The sequence below is a fragment of the Furipterus horrens genome, unplaced genomic scaffold (genome assembly GCF_987537825.1).
Source record: "Furipterus horrens unplaced genomic scaffold, mFurHor1.1.pri manual_scaffold_4, whole genome shotgun sequence".
Classification (NCBI taxonomy): Eukaryota; Metazoa; Chordata; class Mammalia; order Chiroptera; family Furipteridae; genus Furipterus; species Furipterus horrens.
In genome coordinates this window covers 34,466,081-34,489,477 of record NW_028327174.1, presented here as the reverse complement: position 1 = coordinate 34,489,477, position 23,397 = coordinate 34,466,081, and the positions used below count along the sequence as shown (strand labels likewise).

The 23,397-nt window shown below is 35.9% G+C and overlaps 1 protein-coding gene across 1 annotated transcript in view; it reads left to right on the top strand.

Annotated features, from left to right (window-relative positions):
• The window catches only part of SOX5 (SRY-box transcription factor 5), a 941,468-nt gene that overhangs the window by 241,388 nt on the left and 676,683 nt on the right, over positions 1-23,397 (top strand). Inside the window, exon 4 of the mRNA XM_090275485.1 lies at positions 20,786-20,882. The gene's annotated coding sequence lies outside the window, so the exon portion shown is untranslated. The remainder of the gene's footprint in view (positions 1-20,785; positions 20,883-23,397) is intronic.

Here is a 23,397-nt window from a genome sequence, read left to right as displayed (position 1 = left end):
AGAAAAGTTTGTTTGTTACTTTAGGAAAGTGCCTCTAGTATTTTATTTACTTTTGAGATTGTCTTGTGGAAATGAAAGGTTGTTATGCCCTCTTTAGTCTTAGCAAATTAAATACCATGTAACATTCTGGATACGGGGTCCTAAAATCAAGGATAGACAATAATGAGAAGCATCAGATCAGAAGACATACATTTTTGTCACTGAAAATAAACTTTTGTTTGATGCAAACCTTTGGAAGCACTTAATTGACATAGTAGGAAACAATGACATTCACTAAGGATAGATTAGGTTCCTTTTTTTCTTTCTCAAATTAATTTATTAAATAAATTCATGCCTGTGATCCAGAGGGAAAACATATCAGGAAAATTGAAAGTACTACCACATAAGCTGTCTAACATTTGTTTATTTTGAATTTCTGTAGCCTCTTTTCTCTGGAGATTTGAAGATGCTCTGCAGAAAATTTTAAATCTTCTAAACAATAGATAAGAAGTTGTAAAAATATAAACCCTACCTAAATAAATTATAATCTCTAAGGTTTTTTAATGTATATATATATATATATATATATATATATATATATACACACTTGCAGTTAAAAGGGAAAAAAATACTTAATATATGAGATTCTCACCTGGCTGGACACCAAGAATGAGAGACATTGTATGAGCCTTTATTCTTTCAGAATTATGTCTAAATTTTCCTAGTTATACTGACTTTTGAAGTTAGGGGTTTAACCTCAAATATGAAACATTTTGTAAGTTACTACATGCTCTATCACATTACAGAGGAATTGAGAATCAAAGCTACACCTGCCAGTCATTGAAATGTGATTTACCCCAGGACCAGCGGGAAGAGAATATTGCAGATAGCACAAGAGAATAAAGACTCACCAGAAACACAGAAGTTGACATTGTAGCTCTTTGTGTGGGGTAATAAAACGTGGGTGAATCAAAGTACTTCCCTCATAGTATTTCTCTGAGCTTTAAATGAAAAGAGGATATGTTAAACACTAGAAATGATGTGTAACATATGGCAACTGTTATACTAATATTGACACTATTGCTATGAGCAACTATAGAATATTTGAATATAAAATTTCTACGTCTTTTTTTTTTTTTACCTTATTGCTCACTTGCATGGAGTAAATATATCTTATCATTTTCTTAACTGTTATTAGGAGAACATATACATTTTAATAGTTAAAGTTGGACAGAACTTTGATAGTATTGTGCAAGATCTTTGAAAATCCATTTCTTTTCACTTAAAAATCGTCACAACTGTAGAAAAAGTCATTTTGGGAGTAGCAGTAATGCTTATTGAGGGAGGTTTAATGACTTCTCATTGATAGTTAACAGGCACATATATTCAAATCTGTCATCCAGAATGCAGGTGGAAGTGAGAATTGGAAGGAAACGGGGAGCGGCAGGGGGAGAGGGCAGTAGGAGCCGGCTGCGGAGCACCCCCGTTCTGATCTCGGAAGCTGCGTGGTTGCCCCTGCCCAGCCGACGGTGCCGGTTATGAGCTAGCAGTTGGAACACTATGCCCTTACACGATTCTTTTCCTTCGGAAAATGTTCTGAGCAGTCACACACAGTTCCAGGTTTACAGACACTGTGTTTGCCTGTATAAGTCAACTCCCCTCCAGCTCAGGGAGTGCAATCTCCTTTTCCACCGAAAACAGAAGACTGCATTTTCCCAGCTGGAGCTGGAACACTGAAGATGTCTCACCAGAGCAGACCAGATATGACCAGAGCTGTCTAGTTGGAGAGGGGCCTGGACCCAGGGCTGCCTCACCCCAATACACATCCTATATCACAATTGAGCTGTTTGCACTGAATAGCTTTCTTCTTCCCTGTGCCCCAATTTGGGGATTCCTGTTGGTGTGAATTGACACCAAGGACCTTCAGTTGAAAGGCTCCATCCATCCAAAACCAGTTTTTCTTCTACTACTTGAATACTTCCAATGTCTGATGACATGGGGGATGTTCACAGTATGATGTGACCTCTGGTCCTAAAACTTGCAGGTGAGCCAGCAATAGGATTATTCCTAGAAGCCATTCCATAGAAGAACATGACTATGGGGGATGGGGGATATAAATGCTTCCCATGCAACCCAAACTCACTGTATTCCCCAAATCAACTTTTCTTTACATGAATCTCCAAATGCCCACATCACTCTAATGTTACAAGTATAAGGTGAGACATGATGGAGGGGGAAATGAAATAAAAGTAGTGATACTGTTTTACAAATTTAACTAAAACAAACGCCCATGTTATCACATTACTAGGATTCAACCAGGGCCATGGAATGGATTTAAGCTTCATTCCCTTCAAGGTAAACCACCTCCTGGAGCTTAAAATGTTTTTAACTTTTGTGACCTTAAACTTAAGGTGGTTCCACTGGCCATCAGTTAAATCATATACCAGTTAAATCATATACCATAAACTAATATGTCCTATAAATCTATTATAATAATCCTTTTAGAACATACATGGTCTTAGCTGTACCTACAAAAGGAATCTTCAGCATAACGTACAAATACCTCTGGACACACAGCGTCAGTAATGGAAGAAGGTCATGGGCATACCAGAGACTGCTAAGTGGCAAAAATAAAATAAAATAACAACAAGAAAATTAGGGGGGAAATAGTCATGGAATATGTCATTTAGAGACATATTATACATTATTATTCCAGCAGGTGCACATTTGTATACCAACATCAGCATGGTGAGCTTTGACGCTTTACTGATTTTCCACTTTCGTTCTTTTTTATTTTTATTTTTTCAGCCAAGGGAGTAATCCCACCACCCTGTTGCCATAGAATATCAAAAGTTAAATTACACATTTCTACTATACTATTAAAACTGGGTGTTTATGTAGGTTTTGTAAACATTTCTCCTCCCCAAAAGGCATAAGTTATCACATCTAGTTTATCTCTTTTGACCATCCTATAGCGTGTCTAGTGAAATAACTCACCATGGCACAACAACAAATATTAATAGAACAGCTACATTAAATAGTAAAATGCCAATTTTTAATATTATACTGACAACCTTAAATCCTGCAAAAGCTAAGCTATGGCAGTGGCTCATTGGCTCATGTAAAATATCAGAAAAACATGTGTTTGCCACTGCAGATTGAAAATGCTTATACAGAATTCTGGTGTAGGGACCCCATAGAATTTGATCATATGTATCCATCTGTTCACCTTCGTGTAAATAACGCTAACACAACCAGTGCTGGGACCTCTCCTAGGACAGACCCTGAGACTTTCATTACATCTGTCACCTCCTCTGCTTACAGTTGCCTCATCAGTAACTCACGGGATTTTCTTCCTAAACACTTGAAAACAGCATCCTGAGGAAAAAGCACCAGGAAAAATGCCACTTAGATATTTCTGCTCTTTCTACTTGATTTCTGACTCAGTAACTAATATTAATAGCCAGCGTAATACCCTCTTCATGGAAGCAAGGAAATGCTTCAAGAAAGCCCTCTGGTTTCTCATTTTTGCCTCTTGAACTCCAGGGAGACTATTTCATAAGCAAACAGAAACACCTCCAAGTACACGCTCACACTCTGAGAAGCAGAGTTCCTCTCACATGTCCCACCTCTCACATGCGGCACACGAAATGGAGTCATCAAAATGCACAGACTCCAACTGTTTTAAATCGTCTACACTGTTGTCACCTCTAAAAAAACAATCTCAAAGAGGAAAACAATACTGCACTTTGTACCTTATCTGTGGACGTTTTGGGTGACTGCGTATTACTCAAGGCAACCAAGTTCCCATGAAAGTGACGGGAACTTGCTGCACACAAAGTAGCTCTGACCCAACAGAAGGATGAAGCAGGCTGGGTCAAGTTTGGGAAATCTAATCTATGCAAATTGAAGGATTCATTGCTGTTGGGCTTGCAACCGGCCTCTGACTGCATTTTCTATGCTCTTTCCTTTCCAAGAAAACCCATCAGGTGTAAACTATGAAATTTCAAGTTTGTAGGATTTTACATTTAGTAATGATAAATCTCCTGCAAACTTTTAGCATAAATATATCTAATCATAAATGCGTATTATTTATACATATGAATGTATGAAATTATAAATAATAGAAATTATGTCTCACACACACATTTGTAGTTTGTTTATTGGCAGCAAATATTTACCATAGCTAATTACTCTCTTTATTGCTGGAGGACCTTATTACTATCTTCTACAACTGTTAAGACTTTCCCTCCAATTCCCTCTTGCTTTTAAGCACACATCAACTTTAAAATCTTTAGTGCAACATAGAAAATTGAGTGGAGGAGTGATGTATGTACTGGCTGTTTCAGACATATAAAAATACTTTAATCCTGAAGTTTAAAATCGCATGCCTGGTATATCTAACCTGGAGAATTTTAAGGGAAACATGTGAACTTTAAAGTCCTTACTCTGCATCATTTGTGCTCATTAAAGGATATTTTGTTCCATGAAATGTATACTGTGTCTACACGGTACTTTTCAATTGGTCCTTTTAATATACTGCCTTTAGACTATATGAATCAGGACTTGTGCTTGTGTGTGATACCTAGCAGACTTATGTTGTTAATGAACATGAACTACAAACCTCCTTTTACCCAGTGTATAATTTTGGAATATTCTCTTCTTTAAAACCTGAGCCACTCATAAAAAGAATAAAGGAAAATTAAATCTGAGAAATAACATATCCTAAGATGGTGCTGGAAAAGTTCATAATATCTTTTACTAGAACACTGAGCAAAAATTTAACTGAGACCCTAGCACAGGGCATTTCACTTCTGAATTAGAAGAAATATTTTGTATAAGTTGATTTTATTTTTTTTAAGATATGATCACCAAAATTCACCTGCCTTGTTTTTTTTTTTTTCTTTTTTCATTAATTTTTCAGTAACAACATAGTGTAATAACTTAATGGGGAAAGTTATCACATTATTCTGTTATCGTATTATGGTGAGATAGCTTGATTGACACATTAAGGGAAGTCACAAACATTTAAGGCTATTTTACACTGAAGCCACAATGCCCTTTCTACAGAACCCCTCTCCAAAGCTTTGTGTCCTTGGTTAGGACAAGAGAATTCTGAATAGACATCACAGTGTTTTACAGTAATAAGGTCCTAGACCTGCACTTTTGATGTGTATTTCCCCCTTCACCTTTGACACAGTTGTCTGTTATAAGCATGACTTGGGTATTTAAGTATAAAGTCAGACTTATGAATCAGTAAGAAAAATATATCTTGAAGACTAGAAAAGCAACTGCTGTGGCATTCTCATTGTGATTTTTGATAACCCAACTTTCTGACAATAGAACTGTGCAACATGAACTCTCTCCCCTATGTGACCAACGTATTTTCTGGATTTCTTTCCTAAGGCATTACTACTTCATAGTTCTACAAGGTAAATCTGTATGAATCAGATACTGTGATCAGAAGAAGTACTTTGAAAAAACGCTAAACCTGTTTATTTCTTAGAGAGTATAATTTCTTCCACCGGGACCTTCACACACCTCACATGGGCCTACAGAGACAGACACACACACAACAACAACGTGGCCTACCTCTTTGCCCTAATCCACGCATTACGTGAACTGCCAGACAATTAATTGAATTAATTATTTTTAAAAATATTTAACAGTCACAGACATAAAGGTGGTTATACAAAGTAGGTTATAGTTTTAACTTAGATGAAACTACAAGTAGATTCTTCCTTATTCCTATGCCTACATTTCTTCCTTGTAATTAAAATTGTGGCTCCAACCTATAATTCAGTCACAATCTTGAACAGCCACTGATGGGTTATTACAAGAAGGCTAATCTAACATGGTGTACATTTCAGAGGACAGCATTTATGGTTTTTAAATTGCTGGGTCTTTCTGTGCAAAACAATCAGTGCTGAGCTTGCTCCGTTGCAGCTTTCCCATTCTCAAAAGGCTTTTTGCTTTCTTTCCAATAAAACAAGCTGTTCTTTCCTTTATCCACACATCACCAGCTAAAAAGCAGCCCAAGACTGCAGCATGGGTATCTGGAAAAGGGATTTCATCAACTACTACAAGTGACCCACAGGCTAAATCAATTAACCAAAACAAGTAAAAGCTCTACGCTCTTCCTTAACTGTTGCTAAAGCTACAGAATTGCTTTAAATAATGAATCTAGTCTGTGGACAAGTTTTTCAAATCTTGTTTCTCATAAGAAACTTGATAAAGATTTTCTCAAATTTGATACAGTCTGAAAATTTTTCACGACCTTACCAAAAACAAGTTGTAATGATAGCGTTTTCAACTATTAATAACATCAAGGATAACAACAAAATCTATCAACTATGCCTTTGGAAAGATTAAATTATCTTTCTCTTGTATCTGTGTCTCTATGAAATCATCTATGTAAATTTCTATTCTGTACATAACGTTCCCTCTGTGAAATTATGGTTGATATTTAAAGGTCATAATTTTATATTCCTTGAAAGAGGGCATCCCAAATTATGTAAGTTTCAGGTCTCATAAAACTTGCATCCTCCCCTAAAAAGGACATACTTTGCAACAGTTGCATAAATGCCAAGTGTCTAATGATCCTTTCATTGGTTTAAAACTGATAATAAACAATATCTGCTAATATTCTTTAAATACTGAAAAACATTTGCCACATGACTAGTTGGTTTGAATTAATAGAGTATCCTAAGTTGGATTCTAAGTATTTTTTAATTCCCAGTCAAAATTTTATTTATGCAGCTTTAAGTAGTTTTTCAAGTAATTAAACCTCAAGTATTATTTCCTTTTTAGTCAAATTCTGTTTAACAATATTCAATGTTTTTTATCCCCAAATAATTCCTCAATTTAATGAGATTGAATAATATTGACTATATTGATGTCAGTGATTCAGATCCTAGGCTGTCATTGATCTTGGTACACTGTCCCATTGCTCACTTCTGGTTCTGATAAGAACTGTAAATAATTGAACTTGAAATGCCAGAAGCCCTGAGCACCTTTTCTTCTCCGTAGTTCCAGTCCTCACTTATTCCTCACTTATATTTCTTTAGTTGTCAGCCTATCATCATGACTTGATAGGCACTTCCCAAATGCGTGTTGGATGAATTACAGTAGTTATTTTATTTAGCTTTGTATTACTGTTACCTCTTCTTCCACTGGAAACTATAGGGCATATTCATAGCGTATCCATCTCCATTTTTCCTAGCAACCATTGAAGTAACACTAAATGCAATATGTGTTGGTGATGATATTGCTGTCCTAAAAAAAAATCAATCTGGCCAACCAGGGATATTGTGGTAATATTTTTACTGTTTTGATAAATATACTCCTTGATACCTCACTTCCCAAGTCGGAGTACTGTCTACCAAACCATACTGAATCTCTATTAAGTCTATATGAATATATTGTACTCATGTATTGGGAAGTGTTACAACTAGACTCAAGTCTTTTTATTGGATGTGATTTCCTTGAATTTTTTGCTTTTGTTTTCTGTTCCTGTATGAAAACTTTATGTGAATAGATGAACATTAGCAGATTTATCTACATCTCTTCATTTCTATTCTACGGCAATAGCTCCTTAGAGTAATATATGAAGTTAGAATAATTTTCTTCATATCAGAGAGTTTCTAACTATGTTAATGGAAGTTAGACTGGTTGCAGAAACATTCGTGAGAACTACCTATGCTGTAACATTTAAACAATTTATTTGATCTCTCTTTAGCTTACCTGCTCATGCATTTGGAACATTGGTGTTGACCTTGTTGGAACTTTGTCTATAATCATTATAAGTCCTTCAATAAAATCTAACAGAAAATGATATTTAAATTTCCAAATGATTTGTTAACCCTTTGAATACTGTGTGATGTGCAATGACCATCTTAGCAGAGAGATACTCTTATGACATTGTATTTCTATATTATTTCCTTGAATGCTCAACAGCTAATGATTTCATATTTACAAAACAATAAAAGAGAAGTAATAACTATATAAACACTAGAAAATTCTGAGTGTTGCTTATTGCCTGATAAAGAGTGAAGAATAATTTTTGAGGGCAGCAAGGGATAGTAAAAGTTGAAAAACCATAAAACTACAGCCCTTTTTTTCCAAAGCAGCTATGTAGCTTTGGCCTTGTGTCTCTGAGCTTTCTTTCCTCAAGTGTAAAATCGGAAAATGCATTACCCTTACTTCTATACCAAGCCTACTCCTAACCTTCCTTCAAGATTCATCTCAGTCATTCTTTAGTTCAGCAAACTATGCCTTCCCAACGGGGGTGCTGGTCCCTTCTCGTTCATACTACATTGAAGCCCTGATAGCATTCCTTGAAGGTACTTCTTAATTTCTCTGTCTCTTTAGAGCATGAGCCTCTCAGGGGCAGGGAACATGCTGTTGTACCACTGGTGTGTCACTTGTAGTGGGAAGCAGGAAAGAAAGTTGGTAAGGATATAAACTGAGTTTACATCCCAACTCTGAACCTAGATCCTGGCTCAACATTAGATCTTGGCTCCAACATTGACAGTTATGCAGCCTTGACCAAGTTTCTTAATTTACATCAGTCTTTGTTTCCTCTGGTGGAATGATGATAACAATGGCTGTCTCATCAGTGTGACTGTCAGAATTAACTTAAGTAATATCTGTTAAGCTTCCAATAAAGTGCCTGGCATGCAGAGAACTCTCAATCAATTCTATGACTACTGCTATTATTAGCTAAATGCATTTTTGTTGAAATAAATATAACATAGTATTGTTTGTTCAGATGTTGAAGTCTGTGGTCATTCCATTCTATTTACTAAGAAATAAAAATAGATACTTTTAGCCTTCTGAATTTACATATGGGACAAAATAGCCATCTGTGAAAATGGTATGCTTAATGTAGTTTGCATGCATTGTTAAGAACTGTGAAGGGCTAATACATCAGCCTGCCACTGTTCCATGGATGCTGGCAGAAGACACTGGAATCCTGGATCAAAGACAAATAACAGTTTATCACTCACAGCAATAGCAGTAGCCAGAGTAGTAGTATTTGTACCAGTTCCCTGAGCCCCAATTCCCACATGGTGATTCAAAGAGAACCAGGTGCTGCCTCCACTTCAGGGAGAGAAAATATGAGCTTAGGGATCCCAACTCTTTCATATCAAGTAGTAAGCATGACTAAACTTTGCCCTAGTGAGACATCATCCTTATTATACTGGATGGTAAACAAGCCTGCCTTTTGTTCTGGAGGGAGACACACTATCTCTATCTTCTTTGGCTTTCTCTACACAAATATGCTAGACACAGTACACCTAAAGACAGGATAGTCCCAAAGGGTAGTACCTTGGTGCCTTCATTCACATGAACTACAGAAACATGAGACCCATACAAAAGGATCTCTCAACATGGAAATTTACCTTTCTGTAGAGTGGGTTTATAGCTTTCATCAGATCCTTAAAGGGATATGTGAACTAAAAGTTTGTCTCTAAATCCCTAATTCATTATTTTGGTGCTAACATGTCTGAGGACACCAAAGGGTAAACAGCAAGGAAGCAAAAGGTACTATGAGGCATCTTTATGGCTGAGACAACTCGCTGCCCCAGAATCAGGGATTTTATTTAGCTCACATTAAAGCTGGAATTAAGTTCAGAGATAGTACCCTGGTCCCTGTGCATGGGAAACAGAGTTGAGATTCCTGGCTTCAGTGAAGAATGTTAACAGGGTAAGAACAAAGAGTGTGAGCTTTCTCTTCAAATAGGATGTCACTAATTATTATAATGCTTATTGAAATGACTTAGTACATAAAGAGATCAATTCATTTTTAAGATTGAATGTGCATTTTTTGTGAATTTTTTGATGTAAGCTCTATGTAACAGAGAAATCAGAGGTTATTTTCTTAACTCACATTTTTATTTTCATATTATTGAAAGTTATGCTCCTTACTCTCCCCATTTGCATCACTCTATTTTCAAAATTCTTATAAGTGAACTGCTATAAACACCCTGGCAAAGTATTTTACGATCCATTCGTCTCAGCAATGGTGACCTACGTCACTTGAACCACTGTCCAATGTATTGTCAAACAGCGAAGTTTAAAGCAGAAGTCATTTTGTGCAATTAGTGGCTACCCAAGAGCTGATAGCCGTATGCCAAACCAGTCATTAGCACCCAGCAAATGTTACATCATGAAAGCATTATTACGATTGTGTAACAAAAATAAAAGACAAAAACAGATGGCTTAAATAAAAATGCCGCTAATCCAGGGTTTTTCAACTTCAGCGCTATTTACACTTTGGATCGGAGAATTCTTTGTTGTGGGGAGCTTTCCTGTGCATTGAAGGATGTTTAGAAGCATCCTTGGCCTCTACTCACTAAGTGCCAGTAGTACTGTGCTCCCCACTGCCCTGCCCCAATCGCAATAAAAAAATGTCTGTATGTAAGGTCCCACAGGGGGCAAAATCGTCCTCCATTGAGAATCCCATTTTTAGAAGTGGAAACATTAGGAGCATTCTATCCATGAATGAGAAAGTAAATAGAGAATGTAGTATAATCTTGATAACGGTCATAATTCCCTCAGTGAATTAATGCTTCTGTAGTTGGAGGGAATGGAAAAGGACTTCTCTCTCAGTTCCTCATGTAGTGTGTGTGATCTGTGTCAGAGCATCGTGGACAGGAAGGAAGACCGGACTTGGGTTCTTGACTCTTTTCTACTGCTTTGTGGTTTTGCAATTTGGGGTCATGTCATAATTTTCTTAAGTTTTTTATATTTTTTAATTTTTTTCAGTTTGCAAGGAAGGGCTCATTTCCTGTCATACCTGCCTATGAGAATTACTTTGTGGAGCAAATCAGATAGTTAAATGAGAACGCCCTGAAAAGTTTAAAGAGCTTTTTAATTGTTAAGACAAGAAAAAGTAAAATGATTTTGTTTTAAGAAGTCCTTGACAAATTCAGTTTTCCTTGAAATAACTAGGGTAACCTGCAGGGCATTACAAAATAAGGATTTGAGAATCCCTTCTTTTGAAGATGCCCTTTCTCCCTGCTTAGCTCACTTCTCCGTGTTCGAGTTGCCTTGTGCTGAATGGCTAGGGCAGAAGGCACGGCTGAAGGAGTGACGGAAGGGCTTGGCTGACAGTGGCAAGGGAGCCGCAGCCCTTAGTGCTCAAAAAGCAGAAATATGTGTTCATTTCCTCAGTATCTGAAAAGTATCTACCAATTGTGTAACCAGGGACTTTATAAAAGGACAAAAAATAAAGTTAATATCACAAATTTTAAAAAAAGTGCTGGCTCTGGCCACGTAGCAACTGGCTCTGGCCAGTTGTTATAGCGTTGTCCCTATATGCCAAGGTTGTGTGTTCGATCCCCAGTCAGGGCACATACAAGAATCAACCAATGATTGCTTACATTAGTGGAACAAAAGATCAATGTTTCTTTCTTTCTATCTCTCTCCTTTTTCTCTCTCTAAAATCAATTGAAAAAATGGATATTGCTGATTTAAGTAATTATGTATCTTATGATGTTATGTATGTTTTATTAACGAATAATACGTTATGCTTTATTTAATAGCTTCATCTTTGCTCTAAAAAATAAATACCCTTTTTCTATATGATGCTAAAACCATTTTAATAATGCAGAATTGCTGTAAATTTTTCTCCTTTTTAAACATTTAGTGCTAGTCCTCCTTGCCTGAAATTGTATGAAAATATATGCCTGAGCTTTAAGAAATAGGATAATTCGGTCTCAGATTAGAATGGATCTTAAAAGCTAGATGATCCAATATACCATTTAATTCAGAAATCCTATTCTCAGATGTCTGACAGGTGGCCCTGCAGTTTTGCTCCATCTCCTACCTTCCCTCTGTAAAGGTTGTATCTGAAAGATTTTGCAGAAGAAACAACTGAGTCACAGACTGGTTAAATGGCTGTAAGCAAGATCCCTTGGTAGTTAAGTAGCAAAGCCAGAAAGTGACCTGTTATGTCTGAATCTGGAGCCCTTGCTTAAACTTTAAATCATTTGGCTTTGCTCCAATGAATCTTATTGCTTGATAATTCATTTTTAAGAAGTTATTTTCACAATGCACTAAAACCTACCCCTTGATAACCCTGACATCAAAATACAAACAAAAATAAAACAATACCTTGTTCTTTCATGTGGAGCAAGAGACAATATATCTAGTCTATACTTTTGTAAATGGCCTCCTTTAAAATATATGATTCTACTTAATGATTGCCCTCCTTCCCTAATCTTGAGTTTGATGTTTATAGGTTGAACATACCTTCTCCTCTTCGTTGGACCTGATTTAACACAGTTGTCCAACCCACTCTGTTTCTGGTTGATCTTTTCTGGGTGTCGAATACTTATCCAGTTTCCCACCTAAAAGAAACCAGTATTTGAAATGGGCATTGGTTTTATCTGACTTTCATTTGGACATTCTACAATTATTAGCTATATTTTCTTTTTTCACTGCCACCTCTTGTTCTTTAAAAAAACAAACATTATATATATATATATATGTAAATTTATTTATTTATTTTTAGAGAGGGGGAAGGGAGGGAGAATGAGAGGGAGAGGAACATTAATGTGAGAGAGAAATATCGATCGATTGCCTCTTGCACACACCCCAACCAGGGATCAGGCCCACAACCCAAGCATGTGCCCTAACCGGGAATCGAACCAGTAACCCTTCATCTTGCAGGATGATGCCCAACCAATTGAGCCACGCTGGCCAGGGCTCTGGTTACTTTCTTGCATTATGATAGTTTCCATTAAAGAGTACAAAGTCTTGTGACCTTTTCTTAAAGCAAATCTTTTTATTTTGATATTTTTATAAAATACTTCATACTTAAGTTAAAGTTTCAGCTTGTATATTTAACTCCGTCATTTCAAGTTTAAGATCCTTTTATAATTTAAAATTCCTCACAGATTACAGTTCAAATTTGATAAGTATATATTCATTTAGCTATATGATTACTGCATAATTTTTCAAGTGTTTTGGATAAGGTAAAATCATAAATATTATTTGTATTCTTTCCCATTAATTATTAAGCACATGTCTCTTTTAGGGAAATTTAATCTATATCCCTGATTCATAGTCCCATAATTTTTCAAAGTGTAATTTTGTAAGAGCCATCTAACATCAGTCATTTTTATAGAGTGCTTGTGTGTGTGTTCATTTCTAACATCAGAAGGCCATGCTTTTTATGGAAAACAAATGCTTACATGTTAAACATGTCTTATCTAAGACATAAACTTGGTTAACTAGTCCCTGTCATTTACCACTGGAAAACCATATTTTCATTACAGATTGATCTCCTTAAAGCAGACTGGCAGATTCCCCTGATATTAGGCACTGGGGTATAATTTCTAGGAGAAGTGGTAGATCTCTGTAGCTCCTTTATTGGCCCATAGATTAAGAAAAGTAAGTAAATAACAGTATATCAATAAACAATCGACAAGAGATATAGAATAAGAATAGATTGTCTGATACATGACTGTATTCTGAATATTATATATAAAGAGACATAATTCAGACAGGTAAGTATTGGACCAGCAAGCGGGGATTCATGCTAATGAAAGGGTCCTATACTTTAGTTTTCCCTGGCTTTCTTCAAGGAAGCTGTGAATAAAAGATAAATAATGGTTCTGCAACTCGGTGACAAAAGGTAAACTGAGATATGCACTGTATATGGTGCTCATTTACTTGTATACAGGGACCAAGCAAAAAAAGGGAAACCATTGTGATTATTTGAAAAGGGGACATACAATGTTGGAAAATTATTATACATTGACAATAATAAATTAAAAAATAGCAACCTAGAAGTCTCGGGCAACAAGAAGTTACTACCGCCCATATGCTGGGAGACAAAAAAGGAAGAGGCGAGCTTTTCGGGGTCACTGAATGGAAGCTAGGACAAAGGAGACCTGTCTGGCAGGAGGGCAGCCGGGTAGAGATGAAGCTGCTGCTTGAGACACCTGGAAAAGTAAAGTAGGAGAAGCAGAAGGCAGATAGATGTTGATGCTTTAGGAGCATCTTGATGGTGGTTTGTTTTTACTGGTGTCTCTATTTTGTTTCAAAAGGTAAATGAAAGAGAGGGAGATAGCACGGGGCACACCAGCACATATACAGGCACACATGCACCCATGCACCCATGCACACATATGAGCGCACCTTGGTGTGTCCCCCACGTTGAAATCACTTGGAGGTCAAATACCAGAGGAGCCTGGGAAACTTGACCTACAGGACCAGAGAGTCTGGCTGGCCCTCAGCCAGGACAAATGAGGCAGTTACTCCTCTCACTTTCTGAACCCCTCAAAGGTACCCTGTAGTTAAACCTTTTTGTTGCTATAAAAGTGGGATTGAGCATGCACAATGTGATTTTTTGATTATTACATGCATTCTACATAGTAGACTATACAAGTATTTATAAATTTTGGACAGACTCCAGATCAGTTTGAATAGTCATAGTTTCAATTTGAAATCCTTACCTTGCATGGAGAGTGAAGAGTTGAACGAGAAATGATAATTAAAACTTTGGCCTCTTACATAGTAATGGTGTTTGGCACACATTTATTGCATTTAGTTGATAATAAGAAAATCCCATACTTAAGCTTTTATATGTTCAGTCATGAATAGTGAAAATTAAAACAAAGCGTAGCAACATGGGAGCATGCTAGCTAGGTCGTTATTTGAATTAACATATAAAATATTACTATGCTGGAATTCATCTATACTGATTTTGTATTAAGAAGTGGACACTTGGTCCTCAAAATTTTTAGTTCTAAAGAAGATTGGGTTTAATATTAGAAATAACACCTTTCTAACCACGAAAACTATAAAGTCTCCTCCAATGCCATCCTGTGTAGGTTGTGCAGGTAACACATTTTCTGAATGATCCACCTAATGGTGCATTTCTCGTATTCACACAAAGCTATTTTTTGTGCTGGCAAAAGCCCTGATATCCCAACACTGATACTATTGGGGGAAATATTGTCAAGAGAGGTTTCATGGCCTTCTTGAAAGAAGTTTGACTTTTCGTATCCACATCGGGTTTCTAAGAGGCCCCCTTGCAGACTGTCTCGGCTCTGAGAAGCACAGAGCTACACTCAGGTTTTAGATTTTCAAGTTTGCCTACTTGCTTTTAAAGCCAAGAATACTGTACTTATCTTTACTACTTTCTTGTTAATCCTTTGTGTAGTAGTGAAACTTTTCACTATATTAAGATTAAGGTGGGAATCACAAAATGTGTTTTTTGTTCTTAAATGATTATATTAAGACCATGGCATGTTCTTCGTGTACATGTACTATATTGTACCTTTGGACCAATAGGAAAATTAATATTGGTATATTTTTACAGAAGCTAAAGTATTGGAATAACTGGGTTTAAAGAAACTTGTGTAAGACCTGACAATTTAAATTTTTTAAGTGCAATTTGGTTTCTTTATACAGAGGTGAAGCCATGTACACATTGAGGAAGAGATTTTTCACTTGGGTCAACATGGTTGGACTCCAAGGATCGGAAGGCCGTGTTCGGCTGCTGTGAGGCTGGCAGCTGTGGCATCAGTGTGGGTCAGAGCCCAGAACCAGCACTGCCTTAAGGAATCGAGCGCAATTCCTACCCTCCCGTGCCTCTGTGGGATGACATAGTTTCTGTGAAAATTAGGTCTCATGGATCTAAGGGGAAAGCATTTAGAAAGGTATATTTCAGATAGCATTGAAAAACAAAATCTCGTATTAAAGATTATTTTCGATTTAAAAAGACCAAGTTTTCTTGAGTGATATTTGTTTTCATGTTCAGATTAGGTAACGCTTTCTTCCTAGGCTTTCTTAACCTCCTTGCCTCTTTCCTTGGTAGCCTCTCACCTCTCTCTCAATGCTCGTGCCCTGATACTGTTCCTGAATTGCACTGAGATAGTGAGTTTTTGATTCCAAACATCTGGGCACATAGATATTTGGTGAGATGCTCCTTATTTCTTATTGTGTATTTTTTATTTACATGTATTCTTCATGCTCCTAAAAATATCCTGCTTATCGATCATGTATGTTCCCTTTGTCTGAGGAAGAGGATATTGGAAAATACGGCGAAGTGCGGTGAAATTAAGACTTGGTTGTGTATCTCTGTGTCTCCTCCCAGTTTTAAAATTATTTGAGTCCCTGAATTTGAAATATCTCTAATTTGATAGGTGATACATTTGAAATTACATAGGAATATAGTTTTTCCCATACGTCTTGTGTGTGTGTGTGTGTGTGTGTTTACTCAACATGTGTATATTTCCTACTTTCCCTGGCTGGCATCTGCTTGAGCACCAGCTTCACTAGCTGTTCTATGTCAAGAGTACTTTAGCCTTTTTATTATGAAAGAGAAAGAAATGAAACAATATCAAAAAGAAAACGCTCCCATTATCCTCCCCAACCTCACTTTTCGTTTTGTTGTTTCTAAGCAAGTTTCTTGCCATTTACCTTTGCATTTGCATTGCTTATTGATTGGCAATTTTAAAATTGTTTATTGTGCTCTTTTGTTTCACTGTTGAAGAGCTAGAACAAAAGCTACTAGGCCCTTCGAGGTATACATTTGCATGCAGTAAGCGTTGCCCGAGGAAAAAGTAATTGCTAATGCATATTTATGTGGCACAAATTTGCCATTTGTTTATGCATAAAATTATCAATAGTGCAGGGCGGCCCAGCCATAGAAAATGGTGACCTTTTTAGCTTAATAAATAGAAATCAGCTGTTATTGTGAAGAGATCAGCCATTTATTCTGTGTTGAGGGACATTGCCGGGAAAATGCAGATTGGGGATGGCAATATCATTAAATGGAAGGCCAGTGACCCTTTCGGTAGAGTCTATTATACTTTATCTAATAGGGGATAAATGACTCTGGTTGGCAAATGGGATAAAGAATAACAGTTTTTTCTTTTTTCTTTTGAAAATGTACATCTCTATGAATTTTCAGCCAGTAAAATTGAATAGGAAATCTCATGCTGACCTGTTGCTAAAGTTCTCTCAAAAAGTATGTTTTACAGTTGCTTTTTCTATTCATTATTCTCTATTTCAACTTGTACCCATTGAAACAAAGTAAATCAAATGATATTTTTTCCAGGAAAGTAGGTCTTCCTTTAATTTTTAGCTTTTGTGGATTTTTTTAACCATACTTTTTCTTTTCTTATCCTCATTTGAGGGCACTTTTTTATTTCTTTTAGAGAGAAAGGAAGAGAGAGAGAGAGAGAGAGAGAGAGAGAGAGAGAGAGACAGACAGAGAGAGACAGAGACACAGAGAGAGAGTCACCAGTGTGAGAGAGAAACATCAATTATTGCCTTCTCGTGCGCACCATGACTGGGGATCGAACCTGCAATCTAGGCATGTGCCCTGATTGGGAATCAAATGTACAGCCTTTCTGTCTGTGGGATGGATGATGCTCCAACCAACTGAGCCACACCAGCCAGGGCCCATATTTTTTTCTTTGCATTGCAGGTATCTGCATTTTACAGGGTGGCTCTCTGTTTGATGTCTTAAAAATATTAGAGATAGAAGAAGAGATAATCAAAATAAAGTTCCCAGTAGATTGTAAACTGAGGTTTTTGTTGTTGTTGTTGGACTAAGCATAATACTTTCTAAGTGATACGAATGGCTTTTGAAGTAGTACCTGTGTCCTTTGGATTAAAGAATATTCTGTAAATTAAAAACCTCATCAACATATTTTCTTATCATGTAAAAAACCAACAGTTAGTCATTGTATATTTCTGAATTGCCTTGTTCATGTCTCTGATACATGATGAAATGCCCTCAGTCTCCCCAGAGCTCATCTGTGCCTACATTTTAACATGGTGAGATCTCACACTGTCTTTATTTGATATGTTGTGAACATTTCGACCTTTAAGGATTTTTAAATAATTTTTCAATCATTATAGAATTCACTGTTAAATGGAAGTTATGTTTGTTTTTTCAATATTATCAGGTAATATTTGGTGCACTCAAAATTTCAAGTTGTGAAAAAAGATAAGGAAAGAGAGGCCATTAAACCCACCTCAGAACATGGCAACGTTCTTTGAAGCTACCTGCATGCTCCCCCTGCCGCTATGTCTTGTAACATGCTCAAGGTGCCAGGCTTAACGTATCTGAGGTGTTGGTCTTTCCCTCGCTCTGCACTTGAGCACCACAGTGCTTTCTGCAGCCTATCACCAGAGTGACTAAATAACCTCTTACTGGCAGAAAGGAGTCTGCTGTCCTTTTTTTAAAGAAGAAGGTGTAAATAGGATTTAGATACTAGGGTACAATAGTCCATCAAGTGAATATATTTTAATGTCATTTATAAGGTATTGATTTTAGATCATTTTGATTCCTAGTCTCTAGTGGGAACAACAACAGCAAAAAAAAAAAAAAAAGAAAGAAAGAAAGAAAAACCTACAATGATTGGATTTCCAGAGGAAGAACAATAGTGATTAACCACTTCTTCAGCAGCTCCTTGCCCCTGTTATGTAATATCCTCAAGTAGCTGAGAAGAGGACCGAGGGGACGAGGGGAGGGAGATCTCATCATCTTTTTTCCCTGTACTTTACAAGGGATCACAAAACAAATTTCAACTGGGTTATAACTGTGTTTCTAAACGTGATAGAATGGATTATTCTGGGTTGATAGAAGTTGCCAAGATTATTTTTTATAAGGTGAGTTTTAAGTTAGTGAATACATTTTATTTTTAGAAAACTCAGAGTATATTTATTTAGAGAGTTCTATTTAATATATTGTGTATGGAGATTATAGAATATGAAGGAATCAAATTTAGATTTTTTTTTTTTAAGAAAAAAGATCTTTTTTTCAACTCGAAGAAAGGAAAGTTCATCATGGTGGCATGATAGCTATATCCTTTTGGAGGCAAGTATTCATTGATATTAGTGAGAATGGCCATCGCCATAATCTTTAAAATGGGGTGTTTCCTGTTCCATAAATACGTAGAAAGTTATAGTTTTATATTAGCCTCTTTTGTGATAAGAGGATGGCTGAAATATCATTTTATTGCTGTGTAATTAATTAACCAGTTCAGAGGACTTGTAATAATTCTACTCATTTTTACCCAACTAATGTTGCTACCACCTGAAATGAATTTTCTCTTAAGCTGCTTTGGCAGTTATGTCTTTATTCTTATATCTGAAAAGAAAACTAATTATAATATAGGTAGGAAAATTTTAAGATTTTTAATTACATATTTAATCTTCTGAAATGCTGATATGTTATTGTTGAAGAAAATTATGCCAACTGAAATCTATCTCAAAATTTGATCTGACATAAAGATTACGGTATCAAACAAATTTTTCAGAACTTTATATTTCAACCCAAGTTTTTTGAGTTCCGTGACAGAAGTATAAAAGTATAAAAATACAGGCTCCCTCTTGTGGGTAAAATTATCACCTTTATATTTCTGTTGCCCACATATAGGATATGGCACAATATCTCTGTTTCACTTTTAAGTAAATTCTGTGGTAGTCAGATGTGACATTTCACTTAACTGGGAAAAGAGTAAACTTTGGAGTACATTTTTAAGCAAAATTTTTGATGAAAATACTTTTTTAAACTGGCAGACAACTTTTATTTTACTGCAGCAGTATAATTTCTGATGATCAAAATTTTTAATAAGTCTTTTCATTTTTGAATATTCTCCTAATGGCGTAATTAGTGAACTAATGAAGTAATGTGCTGTCTTTGCTTTGTCTACCTGGAGACTTTGGATTTCTGTGTATATTATCAAGAATTCTGATAATGGAATGAAGTAACATTCCTCCCTCCCAATCATCCTCCAGATAGGTACTCTATGGCAGTGAATTTCAACCCTTGTGCCACAAGAATTTTTAAAACATGCAATATCTGACTGTTTAGTCAGGGGTACTGACCTCTGTTCCCTGAGATTGTCAAATTTAAAAAATAGCAATGGCTAAAAACAATAGCTACCTGGTGTGCATGAATCGGAATCACATCTATTTTTTTTCCAGAACAGCAAAAGATACATCTTTTGGTGTGCTGCTTAATTTTAATAATTAGTTTGTGCTATGAAATGAAAAAGATAGAAAATCACAGCTCTATGATAATAAATATATCAAATATCATTAACCTTGTGATCAAAACTGAATAATCAGTGACATAATAGAACGAGCACTGAAGAATTTACTTGGTTCTCCAGGAATTGACCTGATAGCAAAGAGACTGAGCTGGAACTGATGCTGTGGCTGCCACCATATGTATGTTTCCTGCTTTCAGAGAAGGCTGATGGCCCAGAGGCCATCTCTGTCCACCTGGGGAAACTGATAATAAAGCCAGGGTTTTATTAACTCGTGAAAGTGGCAAAAGCGGTGTTTCTGAGGTTGACCCGGGCAATGACAGCGATATCTAGAGGAAGGAATGTGAATGTAGAGGTAGCTCGGTGACTCTGAGTTGACCATTGCTCTCATATATTTGAATGGAATCAAGTAAGGGGCCTGTGAGGACACCTGATGATCCCTCATAACTCGTTTCCAGAAATAAAAACTTTCCTATCCTGAAGTGTCTGTGGGATATTTACATGAAGATTAGACAAATGAACAACTTCTACAAGGATTAACATATCTATCTATCTATCTATCTATCTATCTATATTCATATAACATAAATTTTATGCATATACATTTTTAGATTAACTCTGGTGGCATTATAATGTCAAATTAATGCCTCTTTATCCATAAACAATATATAAATTTAGTTTGAAAAGCTTAGATATTTCCTGCTTCCAGAAGTCATATGTTGATATATTTACTAAAGAAGAAATATGCACGGTTAATGGTCTAATTTTATTTTTTCTAGCATTCCTTTTGCTGATGACACGATTCCTGCTTGAATCTGTTTACAAGATTCTGAAAGCTGAACAGAGAATTTCGGCACTGCACTGGACAGGAAAAAGGTATGTTCATAAAAAACATAATACACACCTTTGAAAAATTGATTAATACATTTGCTACTTCTCCAAAATGGAAGTTTATATGCCTTCTCTTATTTTTAATGTATAAGCAAAATTTATGACTTAGGCATATGAAACTATAGTACATAGCTTTTTTTTGTATTCAGATGACAACTGGATACGTAATAACAATTTTGAAACTCATTATAAAGGTAATGTCGGTAGGCTGGCAGATGATGGCAACATTTTTTTTCATTTTCTTAATGAGAGACACTTTTTCTTGAAGTTGCAAAAGCGTTTTATTTCCATTGAAAAATGTGTTTGAAAACGGTTGTTACAGCTTCTTGATGTTGCCGCAAAAGAAATATTTTGGGTCACAACAGGTAGGTCACATGTTTTATAACAATTTCATAGGCTATTAAGTATTCCAGGGTATGCTTTTATAAACACATACACAAGTCAATTTGACAAGAGGCCAGCTACATTCCAATTTTCTTGACAGAAAAATTCATGGGTATCTATCTGTTTATGCATTTATGAAATGCTCATTTGTTTTTTCAAAGAAGTTATACTCTTGGGAACAGGAACTGAAAGTTTGACCACAGAGTAGAGTTGAAATTCCTTTTATAATCCCGTGGCTGACTAACGGTCATGTGGTGGCAACCAAAAATTTTGGAGGTAAAGGATCCTGTTGTTCACAGAGGTTTGTCCCTAAGAGCCTGGAGAAGGCATTTTCTTTTGATGCCTAAAGAGAATAATGAAAAGTGGTCTTCCTGAAAGTGAACTAAAACTTATTTGTTCACTAATCCTCTCTTAAAGTCTTGTGACTATGTTTCTAGAACTTCCAAGATACACATTTGTGAAAAATCTCTAGAAACAACAGTGGTTTTTTATCTTTTTAAAAACCTATATTGTTATAAATTTAAATGTGTTAAAATATTTATAAATAAAACTTCATGTAGTCACTGACCAATGAAATATAATATGCTTGGAGGCATAGTGAGTAATAGAATTTATGCTAGTAGAAGTGGAATTAAGTCACAAATATTCCAAATACGAAACTTCTATAGCTTCACAAGTAAAACTACCAGTATAAGTAAAAGTCTAATGACAAACCAATGCTACTTCTAATAAATATGACAAACATAACATGTAAAGAGGTGTTATTATATTATAAGAAAGACTAACATTTAATTTAAAAGATAAGACAAGATGAAATCATTAATGAATAATGTATATCTGATGCAAAAAACTAAGAAAAAATGCTAAGTTACTATCTGTTTAGTAAAAAGTTATTATTACTTTCTAACTAGTAAAAAACAGTTGGAATGACAGTATTTTACTCAGAATGTGGGGAGACGGGTGCTTTCAATAATGTTGGAAAAAGGTTATATTTGCTCAACTTTCCAGGAAGTTGGCCATCTCTGTTAAAAGCCTTAAATGTTTCCAAAGCATTCTCTATAATATTCCCACTCTGTTTGTTTGGGAAACATTTGGTTGCAAGTAATCCAAAATAGTTTTTAAAAGATTGGACTTTATATTTCTTTGATGTGAAGCCTGTATAGGCAGTTCAGAGGTGATTGCTTAGTTCCACATTATCAGGGACTCAGATCCTTCGTCTTTTGCTGTGCTACTCTGAATGCATGACTTTACTTCTCATCTTGGAATATCTAGTGTTGGTATACCAGCAATCATATATTCATATTCCTATAAGAGAAAGGAAATATTTCTAGAAGGAGATCATGTTTTCTCCCTTTAAGGATATCTTCTGACAGGTGTCCATACTCCTTTCCTCTATAATCCCTTGGCTAGGACATAGTCACATGAGTGTGCCACACTGCAGAAGAGGCTGGAACATGTAGTTTTTATTTTGGAATATAAATGTGGGGGAGTTGTTACAGTGGAATAACAAGAGAACACATATTAGGGCCTAACTAACAGCATCTGGCAATTTCACTTCCAAGAAACTAACTTAATGAAATAATTAAAGGAGATAAAAATTTATTATGTAACTGTTAATTTTGATATATTTATAATGGGAAGCATTTGAGATTGACTAAACTGTCCAACAATAAAGTAGTGGTTAGATTAATTTGAGTATTTTCATATGATATGATAGTATATATGTCTGGATTAAGAGTTTTATAGAAGTCTTTTTATAGTGTTCTGTTAGGTAGGAACCTGTGAGAAATTCTTTGCAGATATCAGAGTGAGAGCATTTTACCTCCTGAACCTAAGCAGACTTCACTCTTCAGAACTTGTAATGGAAACATATGTCGAGGAGTATAGGCATTAGAGACACTGTTTCAGCTATTAATTCTCCCACTTATGCCTGTCTGTTGTTGGGCACATTCCTTAACCACTGATTTCCTCATGCGTAAAACCTAAATAATAATAGAATACACTGGATTGTGCCAGTACTTACCCTGTGTCACTGGTGTAGCTATGCTAGTGTTAGACAAGATAGACATTAAAGCCCAAGTCATCACTGAAGATCCTCACTTTATAAATGATTCAA